Source organism: Salvelinus fontinalis, chromosome 25 (assembly GCF_029448725.1).
Source record: "Salvelinus fontinalis isolate EN_2023a chromosome 25, ASM2944872v1, whole genome shotgun sequence".
Taxonomy (NCBI): Eukaryota; Metazoa; Chordata; class Actinopteri; order Salmoniformes; family Salmonidae; genus Salvelinus; species Salvelinus fontinalis.
Genome location: NC_074689.1, coordinates 4,952,960 through 4,970,585, shown reverse-complemented (window position 1 = coordinate 4,970,585; position 17,626 = coordinate 4,952,960). Strand labels below are relative to the sequence as shown.

General features: G+C 41.8%; 1 protein-coding gene across 3 annotated transcripts in view; it reads left to right on the top strand.

The window, feature by feature from the left end:
- Positions 1 to 17,626, top strand: part of LOC129822785 (disks large-associated protein 1-like) — a 233,272-nt gene that overhangs the window by 75,105 nt on the left and 140,541 nt on the right. For all 3 annotated transcript variants that reach the window (XM_055881201.1, XM_055881200.1, XM_055881202.1), the window contains exon 2: positions 6,850 to 6,934. The gene's annotated coding sequence lies outside the window, so the exon portion shown is untranslated. The remainder of the gene's footprint in view (positions 1 to 6,849; positions 6,935 to 17,626) is intronic.

Below are 17,626 nucleotides of genomic sequence, written 5' to 3'. Positions count from 1 at the left end.
TATCGGACACACACACACACACACACACACACACACACACACACACACACACACACACACACACACACACACACACACACACACACACACACACACACACACACACACACACACACACACACACACACACACACACACACACACACACACACATGGCATGCACACATTTGCCTGATTGTTGGAGGCAGCTGTTTTGGTGATGAAAAGAGGCGAGTCAGAAAGAGGATTGGCAAGGCTGTGAAAAGCAGAGAATTGTTGACAGGAAAGGGGGGGGAGGAATTTAGATTTAGCCTCTGGCCGTCCTAACAGGCTTCTCCACGGACAGCCCTTTTCTATGATGACCAATTAAGGTCATTTTAGGGCCCGGGTGAAAAGTAGTGTACTACATCGGGAATAGGGTGTCATTTGGGATATAGCTTATAATGACATTACACTGCCTATCGGAAACTACCTATCTGTGAGTCACCAAGGGGAGTATTTTCGATAAAGCCTTATCCTATCAGTACATGGGATAAAATGAGACTAATACTGCATAACTTTACATGGAGGAAATGTCAAAACAAATCGGATTCTAAATACACTATATCCAAATCTCTGGTGATTAAAATAATTCCAGATTTGTATAAATCTTTGGTGATTAAAATAGAATGACATTCAGAATCCAAGGCAGCAGTCCTATAACTCTATTTCAACTGCAGATGAGAAGTCAGCAAGGTCAAATCCATGGTTTAATCATATAACGATTTGCACTGTACTATTCAATGTGCGCATTATAATTTATTAATAGAACTTGAAGATATTGAGGTTCATACAAATTCTTCAGTGTTAAAAACCTTTTAGGGATCCCTTCACCCCCACTCCCGCTCGAATCCCGTTAACGGGATTGATTTGACAACATCCAGTTAAATTGCAGAGCGCCAAATTCAAAAACAGAAATACTCATAATAAGAATTAATTAAACATACAAGTGTTATACATCAAAACTCAGCTTAACTTCTTGTTAATCCAGCCACAGTGTCAGATTTCAAAAAGGCTTTACGGCGAAAGCAGACCATGCGATTATCTGAGGACAGCACCCCGCATACACACACATGAAAATCAGATTTCAACCAGGCAGGTGCGCGACAAAAATCAGAAATAACGATATAATTAATGCCTTAACTTTGAAGATCTTCTTCTGTTGGCACTCCAAAATGTCCCATAAACATCACAAATGGTCCTTTTGTTCTATAAATTCCTTCGTTATATCCCCAAAATGTCCATTTATTTGGCGCATTTGATTCACAAATACACCGGTTCCAACTCGCCCAACATGCCTACAAAGTATCTAATAAATTACCTGTAAACTTGGTCCAAAAATTTTAAACAACTTTCCAATCCAACTCTAGGTATCCTAAAACGTAAATAATCGATAAAATTTAAGACGGAATATACTGTGTTCAATAGCGGATAAAAAAAGTTCCAGGTCGTGCGCACCAAGCAAAAGTGTCCACTTGGCTAGACACTCAGACTGAACAGCCCTACTTCTTCATTTCTCAAAGGAAAAACATCAACCAATTTCTAAAGACTGTTGACATCTAGTGGAAGCCATAGGAACTGCAACCAGGTGCCGCATAAATCTAGTTTCCCATAGAAATCCAATAGAAAACACATTGAGCTCAAAAAATGTTTCCCTGGATGGATTGTGCTCGGGGTTTTGCCTGCCAAATCAGTTCTGTTATACTCACAGACATTATTCAAACAGTTTTAGAAACGTCAGAGTGTTTTCCATCCAAATCTACTAATAATATGCATATCCTAGCTTTTGGGCCTGAGTAGCAGGCAGTTTACTTTGGGCACACTTTTCATCCGGACGTGAAAATACTGCCCCCTAGCCCAAAGAGTGTAGTTCAGACATGCATAATCTACGCGCAGAAATACTGTTTTACCTAAATTAGCCACAAAATTCCTAAATTGAAAGTTACTGTTTTTTGGAACCTGTGCAGAGCCATTTCCCCCATATTTGTTCATTTTGAGGTCGGTTTGGCTTCGTTTAGATTATGAAAAAAAATCTGTAATTTTTTTAACATTCATGTATAATAAAATAAAACTATTATTAGAGATGTTGCATTGCAATTCCAAAGCTCCAAGACACACAAAATATTCCATTGTTTCTGTCAGGTCCATATAGTAAAATAGGAAATTACTATGAAATAATAAAATATTTCAGTTGTGTATATTACTTTGTTTTATTTGATGACTTTATAATTTTTTATTCCTAAAAGTCATCATCTCATCTCTGCTCGGGCAGTAGCAGTCAGCCATCCAGATAACATTATCTCTGTTCTCCCCATACTGTACTGTCTTCAGTCATCCTATTTAGCTAGCCTAGACTGCCTAAGTAGGCCTATTCTGCAGAGCCGTCTGACAATAATTTGACTTTATAGTAGATAAGGCATACTTTCATGAACTGTCTCTATCTCTCATCATTGGGTTGTGTACATTCCTCTCTCATGCAGTGCTGTATGAGGTCTGTGTGTATCTAACCTAACATAGCAGGCGTTAAAGTGTATCCATCTCTGTCCGAGACGGAAAAGAACAGGCGCAATGGATTATGGTCATTGTTGTTAATTGCCACGTTTCTGTACTGAGATAGGTTTTATATTTCCATAATGAAAAGTACAACTCCCTTCATCCCAGTGTCCCATACAGGTCTTCACTTCATTTCCCTTGTGAATTATTTTATTTCTCTCTAGAGAAACGGCGCGTTGGGCTCACAAAAACAACAGAACTAAATGGAATTCAAGTAAATGAACCGACATCGGTCAATTACTTGTTTAATATCTGAACAGCTGACATTTTGGTTTAATTGCTCAGCACTATAGAGCAAGGACATGGTGCACATATCAGCACGTGACAGTACGCAATTTCTGGGGACCACTTTCATTCGTGAGCGCTACATTCAAAACTACTGGCTGAAATTATACAAAAGTTTGACAGTGCATCTGTCACAGTGTGAATTCAACCAAAATTTACTCAAGCCTTTGAATTATGGAAACTATGGCAGCTCAACAGCAGTTGAGTCTTACTATTGAGTGCAGGACTGAGCCGTCATGTACATTAACAGAAGAGTATATTTGCAATGTAGATACAGGGCTTTACGTTTAGTTCTGGCACTGTTGGACCACCACCTGGCGTAGCAGACCCCTGAAGGGCACACTTAATGAAATCACACGCTGTAATGTGAAACTCACATACTCACTGACAGGTATTCATTTGGCCCCAGGAGGTGTGTGAATGTGTGTGTATGGGGGGTGGAGGGATGCAGATTCTAAGCCTTTGTCTCATAAAGTTAGCCCCTGACCATCCCCTTCTCATTCTAACACTAGTTTGCATAGACGTAACTGCATCCCAAATAGCACCTTATAAAGTGCACCTCTGGTCAAAAGTAGTGCACTGTACACTGAGTGTACAAAACATTAGGAACTCTTTCCATGACATAGACTGAACAGGTGAATCCAGGTGAAAGCTATGATCTTTTATTGATGTCACCTGTTAAATCCACTTCAATCAGTGTAGATGGGGAGAAGACAGGTTAAAGAAAGATTTTTAAGCCTTGAGACAAGTGAGACATGGATTGTGTATGTGTGCCATTCAGAGGGTGAATTGTGACGTGACTACCATTAATGGGATGACGGTTATTTTATCAAATCAGTTAACTATGTTTAGTTATTACGTGATTCAATTAATCACGTAACACTTAACTCATGAGTGATCTAAGGCACTGCATCTCAGTGCTTGACGCGTCACTAAAGACACCCGGGTCCGAATCCAAGCTGTATCACAACCGGCCATGATTGGGAGTCCCATAGGGCGGTGCACAATTGGCCCAGTGTCTTTCAGGTTTGACCGGTGTAGGCCGTCATTGTAAATAATAATTTGTTCTTTAACTGACTTGCCTAGTTAAATAAAGGTTACATTTAAAAAAATGCAATCTTGGGGCACCACGGGAAAAGTCAATTAACGAGTTACTATTTCCCAACTTAAACTCTAAAGATATAAATATCTCTTACATTAATAACAGTCAATTTTAATATTATTATTTCCTCATATCAGTCTCAATCTGAACGTTGTTGACTTCAAATCTGCACGAACCCTAGTCTAAATGATGATTCAGCGATGCACAAACTGGCTTAATTACTTATTTACTAACTAAATAATCACACAGAATTACGCAAACACACACAATATAGGTTGAATTGATTACTAACAATAATGCAATGAAAAGTCCCTAATGGACTAACCCGATATGACGGCTGGATACACAATGAAAGGGGTGGGGAAAGAAAGAGCGGGAGAAGGAGAGACAAAGGAATTCAACTATAGTACATACAGTTGAATAATAGCACCCTAACAACCGCTCATTTGGATATAAAAATGCAACAAATATTTACGCTTATATGTCTTTGTCTGTCGTCTCTCTGTTGAAACCCCTCGATCCGTCTGTGATGAATAGTTTGAAAGAAAGTCTAAGGTTTTCCACCTGAAGTTATATTAGGAAAAGGGGGATACCTAGTCAGTTGTACAACTGAATGCCTTCAACTGAAATGTGTCTTCCACATTTAACCCAACCCCTCTGAATCAATGTCCTCAGTAGTTGTAATAGTAGGCTTTCTTTGTTCTGGAAGTGTTCGATAGACTGGATACATCAGGCATTCCAATGGTCGTTTGATAGGGAAATGTTCTTCTTTTCTCGTCACATTACATGCAGAGCTGCAGCCAGTGCATGTCTATGTCTAGTCTTCTTCTCTGTTGAGTTACCATTTCGTAATATTCAGCTCGGTCACGCTGCACGTATACTGGTCTAGTAGTTTTAAACCATTTTACACGCCAGTATCAACCCGGCAATGTGCTGGTCTTGTAGTTTTTAAACCATTTCGTAAAGTGTGGACCAAATCCTCACATTCTCATGTTTTGGTCAAATGTAAATTAGCAGTCCTTTTATGCCCTCGCCTTGGCGGGCGGTTCCATCACGTTGCCACAATGTCTGTGCTCACGTGGGCGTGGTTACTGAATTGGCAAAAGTCTATATGAAAAACAATTATCACATTTAGAAGGCTAAAATAACGTTTCATATTCTCACAAATAGTTATATTCTCACAAATAGTCATATTTAACCAAATAAGTTCCACAACATTTAGATGAAAATCTGAAAAACTGGGACGTATACATTTGGAGAGTTAACGTTATTTAGTTATAGCCTCCTTAATGATATCACAAAACAACAACTGATTTGACATGATTATTGTTTGGATCCCCACCAACAGTTTCCCACATTATTTATGTTAGAAATATTGTTTCAATGCCCAATCCTTTGATGTTAAAATACTGCAAAGTCTCTCTCTGTTGTAACACTCAGACATTACATTCTCCATACCGCAAAGGGCCAGAGAAAGAAAGTTTATGACCGGTCGTTAAACTCATCAAACCGGACCCTCTTTTTGATCCTCATCCACGAGGGAAAGTCATGACAATTGGCAAGACAAAAGATTGAAGTGCCTTTGAACAGAGTATGGTAGTAGGTGCCAGGCGTACCGGTTTGTGTCAAGAACTACAACTCTGCTGGGTTTTTCACACTCAACAGTTTCATGTGTGTATCAAGAATGGCCCTCCACCCAAAGGACATCCTGCCAACTTGACACAACTTTAGGGAGCATTGGAGTCAACATGGGTCAGCATCCCTTTGGAACACTTTCAACACATTGTAGACTCCATGCGCTGACAAATTGAGGCTGTTCTGAGGGCAAAAGGGGGTGCAACTCAATATTAGGAATGTGTTCCCAATGTTTTGCACACTCAGTGTAAGCTCCCCGCCCACTCAGCCTGTCTTTTCAAACCTCCTGGTAGTTAGCTATGTGAGAGAAGTACATTACAAAGTGACTATTCAGGACCTTTAAACATCTTAAGTGGAACCACAATTTCACTAACAGGTGCAATAAGAGATTGGAATAGTTTATAAAAATGTATGTTATTTATATTTGAGTAGCATAAGATTGATTAATCAATGCAAAAAAACATATATATTGAAATCAACCTCAACTAGAGCATGCTGGGAAATATGATACTGACGGTCGTGGTGTTGGTTCAACTCTGATTATTAAAACTAACCCTAGAATTATTTTACGCCACTGAGGGTTAATTTAACTTTTGAATCAACACTAGAAATGTTACTCTGAAAAATCAACACCAGTTAACACTGGTCAATTTTCCGTATGCTATGAAAGGGACATATCTACAGGTCTCCATACAATTCAAAAACCTTTTAGAATTCTCAAGAACTGTAGATGCCATGTCAAGAACCCGACACTTAACTCAACGGTTCTTTATTGGGCAAGAGTTCTCCAATGAACCTTAACAGCTGAGGAAGAACCATTTAGGAACCATTTTTTTTTGTGTAGGGAATACAGACTGAGACTAAGAACAGTTCCTCAAGAGACCCCAGGACCCCACATGTGACTACATTTCAAGGAGCAGAAATAGGCTTAAAATGAAATGCTTGCTCTTATCTTCTCCGTTTTTGAGGGGAGGACGGATTCGGTGCACGTTTCCTCTTTCATGCTATTTCTCACATCTTCCCAAAAAGGACTACATTTGGGATGAGAACTGAGACAGTGCAGCTTTGAATTTTCGCCGAAACAAACTCTTCTTAGCCGAAACACGTAACAGTATTGAATGTCTCTTCAACCAATCATTTCTGGTTTGAGAGTCTCTTATTAATTGAGAACTTTGCCTTACAACAAGCTTATTTCATTGTTTTTGTTTTTGGTTCAATTTCAACAATCGTTTTTCTCTGTCCTGTTCTGTTTTTAGTGAGGACCTGCAGTTGCATGGAGGACAACAGGTGTGTATTTAAGGACCGGTGAGTCAGGATGTTGAAGAGGAGACAATAAAGTGGGTGAGTTCATTTATACTTGCTTTATAACTGTATTACAATCCCCAGAGCTACAGTTTTGCAGGCGAGAGAAAAGATGCACATTCTCATCTGAAGGCTGGGCTGCAGTACTGATACCTTATAGCATACTGTCTTCCTATGAACAACTTACATATTCTGGACACACACGTTTTGACTGGGTCACACCGATTCTATTAACACCGTTGGTATGTTAGCCATGATCTGGTCTGTCCAGGCTGCGTCTGACTGTCATCATTATTCACACCGACACACATGTTTTCTTTTTCATTCAACTTTGACCTTTCTGACTGAACATTGCATGTGATGGCCACAACCTTGCCATAACCCCCAGTGAGAGTCAATTAGTCATGACACGCATGGACAGAAACTCACTGGAGTGTGGGTGTCTGTCAGGCAGAGATGGAGGGAGAGATGGAGGGAGAGAGAATGAGAGGGGGAGAAGAATAAACGATAGGAGTCAGACAGGGAGTGGGAGGCAGAGATGGAGAGAGGGATAAAAGAGAGGGAGAGAGACTGGGGGAAAGAGTGAGATTGGGGGCTGAATCAGCCATGTGCTCTTTGTGTCTGTCGTCTCAGCAGCTCTCCAGTAGCCATGACCTTTTTCTACACGGTTCAGAACATTTAATGATATCTGGTGGCACAACAGATGTTGGACCCGAGATTATAAGAGTTTAAACTCCAAAGAAAGATGGAAAAGTGTTTGTTAGGAGATAAAAAGTGCTGAACTTGTTTACTCTCTGCCAGCCATATTCAAACCAACTCTCGCTATGCTCCGAGAGATTGAGAAGAGGTACAAACAAAGTCACATTTAAGTGCTCAATTCTATGTGTTGTAGACTGTCACACATGCCAAACTTGCCAACTGCTCTCATGAAAGAGGACCACAATGGAAATAAGTTGTATGCTTTTTTGGGCTTATCCTCGATTGATTCTTAATCAAGTGCATAATTTTGTATGTGTACTCTATTGCAGGGAGATGTTCAGAATTGTTTGTTTTAGTGTAATATTTTTTTTTGCATGTACATTGATTGGTTGATTAATTTCACGCTACACAAAGTTAAATAACATGAATTCTTCTAAAGTAATCCAATCTATTAGTAATTGGATGTATTGTACCAACTGGTTGTTCCAGTCTAGAGGATTGAGGTAGTCTCGGTATTCCATCTTCCCTACCCTGGCTAAATGCAGGTTGTGGCTGATTAAGAATTCCACTTGTTGGCTATCCTTACTCCGTCTGGATTCCGAAAGAAATCACTGACTTGGCCTGTAAACCTGTCATGTGTCAGTGTGCAGCGGTTAGGACAGAGTCAGGCGCAGGACACAGAACTGAGTAAAAACGTACTTTACTCAAATAAATCACAAACTAATTCCATACAGGGAAAAATATTCCAGCTCGACACCAAAGAGCAACCAAAGAACCAACACGCACATAACCATGTGGGAACCAGAGGGTTAAATAGGGAATAAATTATAACGTCATGGAAACCAGGTGTGTACAATCAAGACAAAACAAATGGAAAAAGAAACGTAGATCGGTGCAGGCTAGAAAGCCGGTGACGTCGACCGCCGAACGCCGCCCGAATAAGGAGAGGCACCAACTTCGGCGGAAGTCGTGACAAAACCAGGAGATTATTAACACCACTATGTTAGGGTATAACTATGCCCTCAAAGAAAGGCCTTATGATATATGTAATGCATTGTCATAAAAATATAATTATAAAGACTAATGAGGCTGGTGGAACTGCTCATAGAGGGTTCTAGGAAGAACCCTCCAAAGATAAAAGGGTTCTCGCTAGAACCCATCGTAGACAGTTCTATAAAAAGGTTATTTGAGGAACCCTACATATAGGGTTCTAGATAGATCCTCTGCAAAGTGTTCTACCCAGCACCAAAAAGGATTCCACTATAGGGACAAACCAAAGAATCCTCTATGGTTCTACTCAGCACCTTTTTTTAACAGGCATAGTACTGTCACCTCAAATGTTCTAACTCTTGAGTCCTGGCACCTTCTTTAGAATCAGCCTTAAAAATATGATGAGTACTGGCACCCAAAATGAGCATTTATTTCAGTCCACTTCAAGCACTCTGTGTGCGTGTGAGTTGGTGTGCATGATAATGCTGTAAACCAATGGGGTTGGCTGTGAGGCTTAAAACTGCTTTTAGATAGCTAGCTGGAGAGTTCAGTGGGTTCAGAGAGTTAGAGTAGAGAACATAGCTGCCACCAGAACAGGCCTAAAACAGCCTCTGGTAACATTCCAAATGGCATCCTATTCCATTTATAGTGCATTATGTTTGAACAGGGTAGTGCAGACAAAGTAGTGCACTATAAAGGGAATAGGATGCCATTTGGGACACCCAGATACCATTTTAGGCTAGCAACAGGACTCTGGAGGAGGGGAGAGTTACTGTTGTGTACTTTGTAGTTGGTTGTTAGTGTTCCTATGTCAGATATAGGTACAATTCTGTTTGGATGCACTTTGACTAACAAAGTATTGGCCAATTTTTCAACTGTCAGAAAAATATATATTTTCAATCCGAGCCTGTTATTTTGAGTGATGTTAAAACCTCTTAAGACTACAGCGCACTAGATTTACTGGTAATTACTGATAATATGTTTAAATCAGGCTTCATCCAGTGGCCGGCTGTGTCGTTGCAATCCATTTTATAAACTCTTTGCCACGTCACGTCAAAGGGGCGGGCCTTAGAAAAACTGATCTCCTGGTCGACTCGCTCACGACAAAGACCGCATTATCTACCAAGGGAATTCTCTTCGATTATAATCACAGCTGTATATATTCCCCCCCATGCAGACACATCGATGGCCCTGAACGAACTTTATTTGACTCTATGTAAACTGGAAACCACATATCCTGAGGCTGCATTCATTGTAGCTGGGGATTTTAACAAGGCTAATCTGAAAACAAGACCCCCTAAATTCTATCAGCATATCGATTGCGCAACCAGGGCTGGTAAAACCCTGGATCATTGTTATTCTAACTTCCGCGACGCATATGAGGCCCTCCCCCGCCCTCCTTTCGGAAAAGCTGACCACAACTCCATGTTGTTGCTTCCAGCGTACAGACAGAAACTAAAACAAGAAGCTCCCGCGCTCAGGTCTGTTCAATGCTGCTCCGACCAATCTGATTCCACGCTTCAAGACTGCTTCGATCACGTGGATTGGGATATGTTCCACATTGTGTCCAACAACAACATTGAGGAATACGCTGATTTGGTGAGCGAGTTCATTAGAAAGTGCATCGGCGATGTCGTACCCACAACAACTATTAAAACATTCCCAAACCAGAAACCGTGGATTGATGGCAGCATTCGCGCGAAACTGAAAGCGCGAACCACTGCTTTTAACCAGGGCAAGCTGACCGGAAACATGACCGAATACAAACAGTGTAGCTATTCCCTCCGCAAGGCATTCAAACAAGCTAAGCATCAGTATAGAGACAAAGTAGAGTTGCAATTCAACGGCTCAGACACAAGAGGTATGTGGCAGGGTCTACAGTCAATCACGGATTACAAAAAGAAAACCAGCCCCATCGCGGACCAGGATGTCTTGCTCCCAGACAGACTAAATAACTTCTTTGCTCGCTTTGAGGACAATACAGTGCCACTGACACGGCCCGCTACCAAACCCTGCGGACTCTCCTTCACTGCAGCAGACGTGAGTAAAACATTTAAACGTGTTAACCCTCGCAAGGCTGCAGGCCCAGACGGCATCCCCAGCCGCGTCCTCAGAGCATGCGCAGACCAGCTGGCTGGTGTGTTTACGGACATATTCAATCAATCCTTATCCCAGTCTGCTGTTCCCACATGCTTCAAAAGGTTCCCACATGCTTCCCACATTGTTCCTGTTCCCAAGAAAGCTAAGGTAACTAAGCTAAATGACTACCGCCCCGTAGCACTCACTTCCGTCATCATGAAGTGCTTTGAGAGACTAGTCAAGGACCATATCACCTCCACCCTACCTGACACCCTAGACGCACTCCAATTTGCTTACCGCCCCAATAGGTCCACAGACGACGCAATCGCAACCATACAGCACACAGCCCTAACCCATCTGGACAAGAGGAATAACTATGTGAGAATGCTGTTCATTGACTACATCTCAGCATTTAACACCATAGTACCCTCCAAACTCGTCATCAAGCTCGAGACCCTGGGTCTCAACCCCGCCCTGTGCAACTGGGTACTGGACTTCCTGATGGGCCGCCCCCAAGTGGTGAGGGTAGGTAACAACATCTCCACCCCGCTGATCCTCAACACTGGGGCCCCACAAGGGTGCGTTCTGAGCCCTCTCCTGTACTCCCTGTTCACCCACGACTGCGTGGCCATGCACGCCTCCAACTCAATCATCAAGTTTGCGGACGCCACTACAGTGGTAGGCTTGATTACCAACAACGACGAGACAGCCTACAGGGAGGAGGTGAGGGCCCTCGGAGTGTGGTGTCAGGAAAATAACCTCACACTCAACATCAACAAAACAAAGGAGATGATTGTGGACTTCAGGAAACAGCAGAGGGAGCACCGCCCTATCCACATCAATGGGACAGTAGTGGAGAGGGTAGTAAGTTTTAAGTTCCTCGGTGTACACATCACGGACAGCGTTGTGAAGATCTCAAAATGTCAAAATGTATATTTGGTGGATAATTTTACTGCAAGAACTACTGAATTCGGCAGGAGTTAATATTATATGAGGCTATGTGAGAGGTTAGTACAGTTCTCTTCACGCGCCAAATTAGAGGTCCACATATTGTGATTGTCGAATTTGTATAGCGCCTCACAATCATCACACATAACATCTTTCCCTAACATTAGGCTACTGTTCTGGCCCTCCCTTGTCTTTATTTTCAGATCTCCATTATGCAGCTTTTCTCCAATTGCATTAAACTCCGACATTGTCCTTTTTGCATCAGTGGATCAACATAAAAATGTTCTGCCCAAGTTCCCAAAAGCATTTGGCAATTGTCATGTATTTGGTGCATGCACAGTTAGGCCCTAAAGCTTAGGCTTACGTACTAACAGCAGATAAAAAATAATGAAAGAAAAATATCAATGTAGCCTATAGATATGAATTGCTAACAAATTATACATGTATGGATTTTTAATACGTTGTTTTCTCTTTGTTCAACCCGCCCCCCACCCACCTGCCCTTCTTCCACACAATATTTCATGACCCTAAACCTGACCGCCCCTCAGCTATAACCACGGGGACTGTGGGTTATGAATCAACCCGCGCATCATTAGTCCTCACATCATTGTCACTGCACACAGTCTGATTTAAAATTCATGAACAGTCAAAATCATGTTTTTCATGAAATTGGATAATATTTGAAGGAAACTCGATCAACGTATGATGACCAAAGTATGAAAAATGACTGTTGCTTCCACACTGATGTTTTGATCAGGAATTTATTGGTCCCCTCCCCCATGTCAAACACTTGGATTCATTATTAAGGGGACATGGGGATTTCACCTGAACCCTCATTTTAATACGTCAATGGTAATATGATATTCACTTACCTAATTTAAATAAGCACCGCCTTGTAGAGGGGCATGGTTTATATATGGGTCCGTTAATGTTGATGATGTGGTTGTTAATGACAAGAAGCACATGGCTGAGCTCTTTAATCACCACTTCATGAAGTCAGAATTCCTATTTGACTCAGTAATGCCTCCTTGCCCGTCCAACATTTCCTCATCTCCCACCCCTTCTAATGTGACTATCCCCGATGCTTCTCCCTCTTTTTCCCCTGCCCCACTACAAAGTTTCTCCCTGCAGGCAGTCACTGAGTCCGAGGTGCTAAAGGAGCTCCTGAAACTTGACCTCAAAAAACCATCTGGGTCAGATGGTTTAGACCATTTCTTCTTCAAGTTTGCTGCCCCTGTAATTGCCAAGCCTATCTCTGACCTTTTTCACCTGTCTCTCCATTCTGGGGAGGTTCCCATTGCTTCTAAGGCAGCAGATATCTACTGCAGCCCTCATCCTCCACATACAACATCCATTATGCCAGTCACATTCTGCAAAAGGTCCCCAAAGCACACACATCCCTGGGTCGCTCGTCTTTTCAGTTCGCTACAGCTAGCGACTGGAACGAGCTGCAACAAACACTCAAACTGGACAGTTTTATCTCAATCTCTTCATTCAAAGACTCAATCATGTAACTCTTACTGACAGCTGTGGCTGCTTTGCGTGATGTATTGTTGTCTCTACCTCCTTGCCCTTTGTGCTGTTGTCTGTGCCCAATAATGTTTGTACCATGTTTTGTGCTGCTACCATGTTGTGTTGCTACCATGTTGTTGTCATGCTGTGTTCCTACCATGCTGTGGTGTTATGTGTTGCGGCCTTGGTGGCAAATCTGATGGCCAAATGGTAAAAAACATCTAGCCGCTCGAGAGCATCCTACTTGCCAATCTATAAATTATGTCTCCGTAATCTAGCAAGGGTAGGATGTTGTTGTCTTAGGTCTCTCTTTATGTAGTGTTGTGTTGTCTCTCTTGTCGTGATTTGTGTTTTGTCCTATATTTATATTTTTATTATGAATCCCAGACCCCCGTCCCCACAGGAGGCCTTATGCCTTTTGGTAGGCCGCCATTGTAATTAAGAGTTTGTTCTTAACTGACTTGCCTAGTTAAATAAAGGTTAAATAAAATTAAATATAGCTACTCTACTGGTGCCAAAATCTGCCTGTAGGGCATCAGCAAATATAATTAAAAGTTTACCCTATTAATCTATTGCAAAAATAATTATATGTTTCCCCTTTTATCTGTGTCTGGTGTTAGCTAGTTACAGGCTAGCTAGGTCTTCCGCCAGCATGGAATAAAAGGGGGAGAGGGTTATTCAAAACAGACACAGTTGTCAAGTTAACACAACCGTCAGTTCTGCTGTGAACTGCATCACAAGAGACATGCCAAATGGGAGACGCCTTCCTTATCTGTTAGGTGCGCATGTGCAGTAACTCGATTTGCCCTTGCACTCCTAAACAATGCAATTTGAAAACTTTGGCAAAGGGTCAAGTCTACAAAACTTAGTGCACTCTGTTCGTAACAGATTCTAGTTTTGGGAACATAAAACTGTATTGAGATTCAATGTATCATTGAGGATAAAATTTGCAGAATGTCATGCCAAGTTTCATCAAGCTCCATCTTCCACTTCCCGCCACTGGACTTCCTATCATCACCATATTTGGTGGGGAGTGGAAGTTCTAATGGATGCTTCAGATTTTAACATCCTGAGAGACATCTGGCTCCTTCTTCGATCTGTGACACTGCGGCTACGACATCAAACGGCAGCTGCCATGTGTGTTGGTGCATATTAGAGCGTGAATGGGTGCGTAATTATGCCTGATCAGCTGGACCACGCTCAGAACTGGTACTGGCAATCGGAACACAGCTGTGTGCATCACAAAGGGCTCTAGTCAAAAGTAGTGCACTATACAGGGAATAGGTTGCCATTTGGGACGTAGACAAGAACAGAACAGAGCAGATGACCGGGGTTCAGGAAGGGAAGGGAAGAGAGGAGAGACAGGCTGATCTGAGGTCAGTGACTGGACAGCCAGCTGGACATTACACACACCAGTAGCCACGTGCAGGACATATGATGGATCATCCCTCATGCTTATCTCAGAACAGCTTTTCTGGCATGCTGTTTGTCATTGATCAGTGGCTCCAGGATTCCGTGATTTTGCGATCACATTTTTTACAATTTTATAAATCAACAGTTCCCTGCATATTATATTTCCGCATAAAAATTGCAACATTATCCCATAAAATGGACCCATCACCGCAGTACAAAAGAGATTTCGCAATTTCAACCAATCACCGCACATTTACTGCATAATATGGTTCAATCAAGTAACAGGTCAACAAACGTATTGCCATGCAAAATGTTTGAATTGCCGCAGCAAATCCAAGCATTTTAACCAGCAAATATCACACAAAAATCCCAACAAAGTCCTGGAGGGACTGATTGATACTGAAACAGCGACTAGTTGTGAAGAGTGTAGTGAGGGTGTCCATCTGGCCTATTATGCCTAGACTTTAGCTGTGTCCCAAAGGCACCCTACTGCATATGCAGTGCATTCAAAGGTATTCAGACCCCTTGATATTACATTACAGCCTAAAACTGATTAAATAGTTGTTCCCCCTCATCAATCTACACACAATACCCCATAATGAAAAGCAAAAACCTTTTTTTTTCTTCCATTTTAGCAAATGTATAAAAAAAAACAGAAATATCACATTTACATAGATATTCAGACCCTTTGCCAGTACTTTATTGAGATACCTTTGGTAGCGATTACAGCCTCGAGTCTTCTTGTGTATTACGCTACAAGCGTGGCACACCTGAATTTTAGGTGTTTCTCCCATTCTTCTCTGCAGATTCTCTCAAGCTCTGTCAGGTTGGATTGGGAGTGTCGCTGCACAGCTATTTTCAGGTCTCTCCAGAAATGTTTGATCAAGGTCAAGTCCAGGCTCTGGCTGGGCCACTCAATGACATTCAGAGACTTGTCCCGAAGCCACTCCTGCGTTGTTTTAGTTGTCTGCTTAGGGACGTTGTCCTGTTGGACGGTGAACCTTTGCCCCAATCTGAGGTCCTGAGCTCTCTTGAGCAGGTTTTCATCAAAGATCTCGCTGTACTTTGCTCCGTTCATCTTTCCCTCTATCCTGACTAGTCTCCCAGTCCCTGCCACTGAAAAACATCCCCACAGCATGATGCTGCCACCACCCATGCTTCACCGTAGGGATGATATTGGCCAGGTGATGAGCGGTGCCTGGTTTCCTCCAGAGGTAACGCTTGGCATTCAGGCAGAAGAGTTCAGTCTTGGTTTTATCAGACCAGAGACTCTTGCTTCTCATGGTCTGAGACTCCTTTAGGTGCCTTTTGGCAAACTCCAAGTGGAGTGACATCTGTCTGGCCACTCTACCATAAAGGCCTGATTGATGGAGTGCTGCAGAGATGGATGTCCTTCTGGAATGTTCTCCCATCTCCACAGAGCAACTCAGGAGCTCTGTCAGAGTGACCATCGGCTTCTTGGTCACCTCCCCGACCAAGGGCCTTCACCCCCATTGCTTAATTTGGCCGGGTGGCCAGCTCTAGGAAGAGTCTTGGTGGTTCCAAACTTCTTCCATTTAAGAATGATGGAGCCCACTGTGTTCTTGGTACCCTTCCCCAGATCTGTGCCTCGACACATCCCTGTCTCGGAGCTCTAAGGACAATTCCTTCGACCTCATGGCTTGGTTTTTGCTCTGACATGCACTGTCAACTGTGGGACCGTATATTTACAGGTGTGTGCCTTTCCAAATCATGTCCAATCAATTGAATTTACCACAGGTGGCCTCCAATCAAGTTGTAGAAACATCTCAAGGAATGAATAATGGAAACAGGATGCACCTGAGCTCAATTTCTACTCTCATAGCAAGGTATTTCTGTTTATAATTTTAAATAAATGAGCAAAAATGTCTAAACCTGTTTTCGCTCTGTCATTATGGAGTATTGTGTGTAGTGAAGGGGTGAAGGGGTCTGAATACTTTCCGAATGCTCTACTTTTGACCAGAGCCCTTAGGGTGCACTACATATGTAGGGAATAGTGTGCCATTTGGTACACAGCCTAGGAATTGTCTTGGGGTGTACATGCAGATATCTTGCTTCCATATGTATATCACATAATGTATACTTCATTGCTGATTCCTGTGTGGCGCAGTGGTAAAAGACACTGCATCTCAGTGTAAGAGGTGTCACTGAAGTACCTGGTTCAAATCCAGATGTATCACATCCAGCAGTGATTGGGGGTACCATAGGGCGGTGCACAGTTGGCCCAGCGTCGTCTGGGTTTGCCCTGGGTAGGCCGTCATTGGAATTAAGAATTTGTTCTTAACTGACTTGCCTAGTTAAATAAAAAAAATATAAACTGAATTTGTCTGTTTTTGATTAAATCTCATAGGACATTTCGTATTATAGCCTATGGTATTCATTTGTATGTTGAATGAATAGTGAGAAATTGTATGCTAATGAGATATATTTGAAAACAGTGGATAGTTTAATGCAACATATAAGTACGCTTCAAATGGTTATACCAAATGCACATAATTTAACGTGCAGGTCATTATAAAACAATAGAACATTGTGAAATTTGGATGTAATGTAAACATTTGGCACCAAAACGTTCAGTATAGTATAAAAGCCACTGTTTGAGCACTCACTGTTAAACTGAAATATGCGAGTACACCATCTGTATTTGGCAATTTAAGGGACTGTATGATAATGAACATTTATTATAATACTCAAACCATTAGAAACTCTATGCATAATGCAACGGGTTTGAATTAATCGTGTTTTTATGATTAAAGTATTAATGAGGTCGTAGTAAGGTTTTTTGTTAAAACACCAGGAGACACCTAGTAAAAAGGCCTTTTGGCTTAAAGATTCTCTGTTCATTAAACTGAAATAATTACCTAATTTGCTAACTTTGATTAACTGCATTTTTCCCCCTTCCTCCAGTATTTTTTCGGTCTTCAAACTATCATGTTATGTGCAAAGGTGCTTGTTGTAATAAAGTTTAGGTTTGAGGTTAATGTCTCGGTCTCACATCCTAAACATGGTACTTAGTTTATAGTTCTAATTTACCTGGAATATACTCAAAGATAATATTATGTTAATTCTGCA